The sequence below is a fragment of the Lactuca sativa genome, chromosome 6 (genome assembly GCF_002870075.4).
Source record: "Lactuca sativa cultivar Salinas chromosome 6, Lsat_Salinas_v11, whole genome shotgun sequence".
In the NCBI taxonomy this organism is placed as follows: domain Eukaryota; kingdom Viridiplantae; phylum Streptophyta; class Magnoliopsida; order Asterales; family Asteraceae; genus Lactuca; species Lactuca sativa.
The window spans coordinates 537,397-546,495 of record NC_056628.2 but is presented as its reverse complement, the minus strand read 5'-3'; positions in this window follow the sequence as shown (position 1 = coordinate 546,495).

The window sequence follows — 9,099 nt, the reverse complement described above, 5'->3', positions numbered from 1 at the left end:
ATGGAGAAACTAACCAGAACCTACATTAGAGAGATCATACGAATACATGGTGTTCCCATATCCACTATCTCTGATAGAGATAGTAGATTCACTTCAAGGTTCTGGCAGTCGCTAAAAGGTTCACTAGGAACTAGGCCGGACATGAGTACAACCTACCATCCGCAAACCGACGGACAGAGTGAGAGGACTATTCAAACTTTGGAAGATATGCTGCGAGCATGTGTGATTGACTTTGGAAAGGCATGGGATATTCATCTACTCCTTGTCGAGTTCTCCTACAATAATAGTTATCACACGAGCATAAAGGCTGCTCCATTTGAAGCCCTCTATAGCCGAAAGTGCAGATCCCTTATATGTGATGGGATGAGGTGGGTGACACACAGTTAGCTAAAGGACGAGTTCCTGACAGCACTCTCACAGGTCCAAAAATCATTCAGGAAACGAATGAGAAGATTGTTCAGATTCTTGAACGATTGAAAGCCTCTAGAGACTGACAGAAAAGCTACGCAGACAAGACAAGGAAACCTTTGGAATTCCAGGTTGGTGACCGTGTTCTATTGAAGGTCTCACCCTGGAAGGGCTTGATTCGCTTTGGAAAGTGTGGAAAGCTAAATTCAAGATTCGTCAGGCCTTTCGAGATTCTCGCTAGAATCGGCCCTGTAGCTTACAAAATCAAACTACCTCACGAACTTAGTAACATACACCCTACTTTCCACGTTTTGAACTTGAAAAAATGTGTGTGAGATGAGACTCTTGTAATCCCACTCGATGAGATAGAGATCAACGAGAGCCTCAACTTCGTGGAAGAACCAGTAGAAATCATGGACCGAGAGGTCAAGCAAACGAAGCAAAGCCGTATCCCGATAGTGAAGGTTTGCTGGAATGCCAAGCAAGGACGTGAATTCACTTGGGAATCCAAGGATCAAATGAAACAGAAATATCCTCATCTTTTTACTTAGTTATTTATAATTGCTTATACTCTAATTTCGGGACGAAATTCTCTCTAATGGGGGGATGCTGTGACAACCCGAAATTTCTATCTTGTAAAGCCATTCGATACAATCAAAAGCCAGACTAGTTTCTACTATCTTTTAGCATTGTTAAGGGTCTGTTTGAGTGTTCTAAGCCTAGTACATTCAAGGATTGGGTGTTAGGAAGTATCTACTAGAGTTCTTTATGCAACATTCAAGCCGGAAAACTCCATCACAAGGAGTTTACAGCTGTAAACTAGAGCATACGTCCGTAAGCTCTTGTTTGGCCATGAACTAGTCCCTTAAGTATGATATTCCTTCATTATTCTTCACTTCTCACACTTCCAAGTCAAGAACACTCAATTCTCTCTCAAGTATCATCAAGAACACCAAGAACACACACTAGTTTCTTTGGGTCGTAAACACCCTTTCTAGCTTCCAAATCGTAAGTATCTTTTCACTATACTTGTTATTCATTAGAAGCACATGTTTAGCATCAAAGAAACAACCATTTAAACATGATCATCAAGAGTTTACGGACGTAAACTCTTCATATGGCAGTAAACCCTTCATGTTATGGTCGTGAACACCATCTTGGCCGTAAACACACCCTTGTGTGGCCGTAAACACCTTTTGTGCAATCATATGTGATTGTAACACTTCATTCCAAGTGTTTCCTAGTCCCTAAGGTTGTTCCCTATCATGATTATTTGCTATATACACTAATTATATACATATATGTGTCATTATATGCTTAATAGGATCCGTTTGTGCTCGAGATATCACTTGGCACGCTTAGCATCCTATATCAATCTTACATTCGAATCACTCACTACAGGTTAGTTCATACCCCTAAAATTATATTTTAAATGATTTTAAATGCTTTTATGTGGGGTAAAACAAGTAGAAAACATTATAGTTATTGTATCAATCGCATGTGATTAATAACTATCAAAACAAGTAGATTTCTTATACTTCAAAAATGTGTTATCAAACAAGCTATTTCAAAACATTTTATAAACTGACGTCAAGTTATCTATTACCATTCAAATGGTTAAAACATTTTTTATATGTTAAAACTCTTTATCAAACTCTTTTAAACTTATATATTGTCAAAATCATGTCTATATAGATATATTTATATAAATAAGGTTGAAAGGGCTCTGGATTGATAAATTGCTTTATTTCATGTTCCTTGTTTGGTTGTGGACTTAGGGTATCGGTTGTTTTTCCGAGTATCGTTTAAATCTTAGTTATATATTATGTATATTTGTGTAGATATAATAGTTCTTACATTAGTTCAACACCTTTGGGTAGAAAAGGTGTACAAACATGAACATTCATTCAAACAACATTACTAGTAAACTATAATAGATATAGTTTAGAGGATTACAACTCACTATTTCTAGAAAAATGAAACATCCAAGTGTTAGTTCTTACATGAGTTAGTTCAAACATACTATAACGAGAAATAGAAGGAACATACTGTAATGAGAAATAGAGAGAACATACTACACTAATACAAGAACACTATAACGTTAATGTGAACCATTACTTCATGGCATGCCAATATACTGTTGTGTCACGTTCTGTAACCAGAGTCTCCTGTAGGGAGAGCGTGAATTTGTGTATAGATCTATACGAGATTGACCATCCTACACCTTGCTGCTAGCTACAGTGGGACCTACAGGTCTACGAGTGACGAATGTCATACAATTTCGACGTCTTTGATCGTTGTGTTTTACTAGTCAATCAAGTATGGTTATAATCGCATCACATTTTCCCTTAATTAAACAATTGGTTTAAGGTAGTTAATGAAATGGTAGTTACTATATACAATACTACGGTACATCGTCATTTTTCCATTACATTCTTATTGTGATCTTCTCACATAAACGATAATGTAAACTATATTTTTGGTAATGATAGTTATACTTGGAAAAACACTCACTTTTACAAAAGAACAAACATACAGAACAGTCGGGTCTTGGTAGAAGACTACTTTTCATTATTATTAGAAAATATAGGATTTTCTAGGAGGTACAAACATTTACATCAAACACTTACAAACATTTACACCAAACATTTACAAACACTCTCATCAAAATTATACAAACAATTACACTAAAATACTTATGAATTCACCAGCTTAAATGTTGATCTACCCTATTAAAATAACTTGTATTATCAGGTCACCAGTAGACAGGTACACTTGACCAGGTTTTGAGAAGACGGAGCGTGTTCAAGACTTGTCTTTTATTTTGATTCATATTTTGATGTCTTTCAAACAATACGTAGCGCACACTTGTATTAAATATATTCTTAATGCAATAGATGATGTTGTTGCTTGTTTACTATTGTGCATTGTTATGATACTGTACATGACGTCCTCCGTCCCCGAACGTTTCTGCCGTTCCAGTTTGGGGTGCGACAGATTCAGAGACATTCCTTATATCCCACTTACATATTTCATATATTATTAATGGGATTAGACTTTCTACAATCATAATATCTACTGGATCCTATCTTGTTACTTTATAGAATCAATTGCCAAGGATAAATCATTACATCTACATGTACTAAAGTATGATATACTACGGTTAAATCCAATAAACATATTTATCATCTATTCTAACTCACCAATTTGAGTTTACAGTTGAAGTCTAAGCGCTACTCTAACTATAAAATTCACTTAAACCAAAGTTTTGATACCAAAGTTAAACAACCATTGAATGACTATTTGAAATAGTCATATAAAATCCAATTTTAATATAGTTTTATAAAGAAAAATATTTAAGAAAAACATATTACAAAAAAGGCCCCAAACAGTTAAGTCATTAGCATGTTTAGTTTTCAAGGTATACAGTAGTGTAATAAGGTAATCAAAATACAATAGTTTAAAGTAAGAAACATACAACATTTTAATTTAAATTTGCAAGGTCTTTTAAAAAATATGTTTTCGGTCTTCACTAAGTCTTCAAAGCCGAGTACATGTCAAGATATATAGGTAGGCTAGGAAATCCTAGTAAGTATTCACAATGATTACCTCTAAGAGAATTAGATAACTGAAACAATCCAATCCTAAAGTCAAATCCTCAAAATCGTTTTCAAATCATTAGATATTAGTTTCAACATCATTTGGATAATGAGAGTATTTAAAATAAGAAATTTCCAAATCATTAACATAACAACTCTTCATAATTAAACAATGTAATACATATACAGCTATTCCCCATTTACAAAGTCTCCACTCTTAAGTCTTAATAAAACTCCCCACCTTAAAAAAAAACATGGTAAACCTGAAGCATAAGCAAGTTGTTAGATCCAATGGATAAACCTGCTAAAAGGATTCAATCATAAAACATTTTGGAGTTATGTAACCATCACAAACATGAAACCACATAATGGGTGTGTAAGTTCATCCCACGATCATGACTTTATCTTGAAATTTAATTACAATCACAAGCGCCATTGCTTGAATTGTAACACTCTAAATTTTCAAATAAAAATTTTCATTTTTAAAACCACACAAAACGTAGTTTCACATTTATCAAACCCAAATTTATAAGTTGTTCAAAACACAAGACAACAAAATGTTTGACAATATCCAAGAATCCTCAAAACATAATCTCAAGCTGGTGTGTACAATCATTCTGATGCCTTCCCGCGATCCTGAGAGGTACCTGAAACACATTTCAAACAACACTGTAAGCACGAAGCTTAGTGAGTTCCCCAAAATACCACACACAAATAATTAGCCTCTTATTGATATATCTCGATAAGGACCCTCCGATCTCATAACTTGGGTTGGACCCTCCAGTCCGGTATCTCAGTGAGGACCCTACGGTCTCACAACTCGGTTTGGACCCTTCGGTCCTAACTCAATAAGGCACAAAATAATATACAACATAAATCACCAAAAAAATGCATGATATCACATAAATCAGTATAAGCACATAAGAGCCTCAGGTCAATGACTCAAATAAGACCCTCCGATCACACAGTATTACCACTCATGTAAGTATAGTGAGAAGACTCACCTCATAACTAAGCAGGTGGATATCATACTCAACGATCGGTCTAGACTCCGCCTACATATCATAATCATCTCTAATTAACAGTTTATAACAACAACTCCAAAAATGTTAAGCTAACCCTTTTACTACCTCTCGGAAAGGGTGAAAGACCATTTTAACCCTCCATGGTCTCCAAAGTCCACAACTTGACCAAACCCTAATAGTCAACGGAAGTTAACAGTCCACTTTGACCCAACTCGTCGAGTGCATCTATGCGACTCATCGAGTTCCTTCATTTCTTTGAAATATCAGGAAAATCTAAATCAACTCGCTAACTTGTCTCACCAACTCGTCGAGTTTGTAACGCGTCCAGACTATCGGGGAAAACCCTAACCAACTCGTCGAGTTCCTTCAAGACATTCTATCATTCAGATGTCTTTAAGCAAGACTCATGCCCAAAACTCCTTATCTTGCCTCTTAAGGCTGAAATACCACGTAAAGCGGCAAGCTTTACGTCCATGCATGGCATCTAGGGCTAAGTTTGCCAAACCAAAGCTCAAAAAAAGGGTTTATGGTATGGAAGTTGGCTAAAACTTAGATAAAGATCAAGTCTTTAGGCCTAAAGGGTCTAATAATGTCTAGATCTGAAGTCTTAGCTTCACGGTAAGCTCAAAGCCAATAAGGACCCAAGGGAAATGCTAAAAATGGCCATAACTCTCTAATGGAGAGATCTAACAAACACGTGATCAAGTTAGTGACTTTTTACCTCCAAATATCCGTTAACACTGAAGGAATGCCGGATCCAAGGACTCCTTCTCGTTCCAAGCCTTTTGCTCCTCAAGCTCCTTCAAAGAATGCACCCAAAACACACTCTTAGCCTCTTTCTCCCTCTCTCTCTCTCTCATAGATGATAATAACTCGATTAAGGTTTCTCTCAGGGTGTTAAGGCGATGAGGGAGGCGGGGTAAAGGACCTAAGGTCCCTTACATATGGTGCAAACCCTGAAAATTAGGATTTTCTCGCTCAGCTCCTATTCGTCAAGTTGGGTCCTCCAACTCGTCGAGTTAACTCTAAAACCCGCGTGGCTATCTCAATTTCTACTCGACGAGTCGGGGGCCTCCAACTCGTCGAGTTGCTTGTCATAATGAATATAAATTAATTAAATTTTATACATAGGAGTTGGGATTTTACATGAATGTAAATGTATTGCTAAAAATAATGGTTAAGAATTCCCTTAATACATAACCAATCCTACATAAATGCAATGATTATGCTTAAAACTCTTTTAAAAACAATTAAACATTCCCTATTCTCTAAAACTCTTTTGAAAAAAAAATATGCACAAACACATAAAAATTGTATTAGTTCTTGCAAATCATACACAAAGAAATGAAATTATAAAATTTCTCATACCTCAAATAGTTTAAGGACATTTACTCTTAAATAAAATACTCACCTTAAGTATGAGAACTAGATCACTTCACCTTTATAGTAGTTTAAGCACCTACTAGTCTCTTATTGTTAACAATAGTTGAGTTAATTACTTACTAATTATAATTTAATTACCATTAAGTTCTTAACCACAAACACATCATGTTATTCTTCATATACAATCCATAATACCATAAATGAGTATATGAGGATACTATACATGATTTTGACTTTATTTTCAAATTATATAAAAATAACATTTCCACCTTAGGTTTCCACTTGGCTAAGTAGAATTTACAAAGGAAATACACTCAACCAAGGTCAAATCGAGTGGATAGGTCTGATGAAAAAAAATTGTTTTTCAAGTGTTGTTAAGTCTCCCGATCAAGTCCATACTAATCATAACTTCCATTTAATCTATTCAAATGACTTAGTAAGATAAAGTAATATTAAAAAAAACACGATTAAAACACTAGATAACATCTAAAATCATCATTAAGCCATGATTTACAAGCTATATATGAAGACAATGAGATAACTATTCACCATTGCTAAAATGTGCTTCATAAGTTCCGTATAATTACAGACATGATGTGGTTCGGGATGTTCTCTTTGATGCTTGTCGACGTGCTGGTATTTCTGCGAAGAAAGAAGCGTCAGTGAACTTTTTGACGGACCCGCAGGATGGAAGGTCCACACTTACACCGACTGACATTTTGGTCTTTGAATGGATATGAGGGAAGCATGTGTGTGTGGATCTTACTGGGGTCTCTCCTCTCGTTGATTTGGGGAGCGGCGGTTTCACAACAGGGCATGCCGCTTTGAAAGCTGTTGCGTGCAAAGTGGTAAAGCACGAGAATGCATGTATAGAAAATCAACATGTGTTTGTATCTTTTGCATTCGATATATTTGGTTTTCTCGCACCAGAGGCGGTGGAGCTCCTCAACAGAGTCTATAAGGTTATGCATTATAATGTCATATCTCCTAGATCCACAAATGTTGTTTTCAAAAGAATCGGTTTTGCCATCCAGAAAAGGCTAGTGGCGCAGCTTGTTGCCCGTTTTCCTTCAATCGATATGTATTGAACCATATTAGTCAAATTCATGAATTAAAATGCATAGAAAAAAAATTCTAACAAAAATATAATTACTTAATCAACCAAAATACTTTTAGAGTTTCATATAATACTTCAATTTGATGATTTTAAACTAGTTTTTTATACATTGATTTTCAAAATGATCCAATCCACTTGAAAAGCAAAAAACTAAATTCAAAACATCATTTTGACTCATAATCTCCATATTAGCTTGAAATCGATACAATGACTAATTTGAAGTTATTAGTCTAACATTTTAAATTAATAAACATCATTCAAGTTTAGAGAGCGTATTACTAAAATAAACTAACAAAAAGTTTGTGATCTAAATCCTTCAATCAAAACTTCAATAATGTAGGGTTCAAAACTACCTAAATTTTAAACTAAACAACATTAAAGAGAAATACGGATATATTAGTGAACTATTGATAGAATCTGACCTAGAAATTTAATATAATATAATATTATCTTTAGAATTTGGATTAGATACATATCCCTAACCCTAGGCTACTATATGAATAAGATATGGATGCTTCAAACTCAAATCCTTAAATACACTTTAAACTGGCTTAAAACCTTCTTTCAAAATCTAAACTAGCTATTCCCTTCTCTGTAGCTCCAAAGTATGGGTGTTACACCAAGGTGACTGGTGATGCTAAGGTTTTGAAAGTTGGACTATAACTATAGTAAAGGGTCATCAAAGGACCATTTATTTATATTACTCTTATTCTTTTAATAAAATTGGAATGAAGCTCTTACGAATGTATAAACCATTTATTGTTTAGATTAAAATGATTAAGTTAAGCGTACTATGGTTATAGTTCTAGGTTAAATCTAAGAAATAATTATGTTTTTTGGGAAGAAACTATTACAACATTCTTTTTGCTTTTGAATATTATACATAATTATTTATTATTCAGACACTATATTTTAGGAAATCTATTCACCAAAGGAAAGAGTTGACATGCAATACTTTAAACGAAATTGTTATAATGACTTGCATGTTGTGTTATCTTGTCTCTCTTTACAAGGGAAAATTATTGATGGAGCATTTTTGTCACCATGTAGTTCATCAAATTTGCATACCAAGGAGTCATGCTTTGAAATAGAAACAGGTGCTTATCGAGAAACACATAATTAATTAGTGTCAGATCCTCATAAATATTTATCAAAATCAAGTGATCAAAAACCAACTTTTGTGCCCCTTTTGTCCCTAATCTTTAGATCAAATTCTAATAATGCATCACCCATAAAACGAGCCTCAATTGTGTGTCATATGTTGTCATTAACTAATTTAAAGCTATATGGCGGGTACCTTATAATTGCTAGATTCATCGGGTTACGTAACCCCCTCCCCCCCCCCCCACCCCCCCACCCCCCTTTTCTATGTCTATCTTTCACGTCTTGGTTACTTGTAAATCATGCATTAAGACTTGTATCAAATTAGTTTTGTATGTTTTTAATTCGTTTATTAATTAATTTTGTATTATCTTAATTAATTTATATTAAATTTAAAATAAAAAATTAAATGGGTTGAGGGGGATGAGAAAGATCAGTTGTCACGTGTTGTGGGATGAAAGTGAAA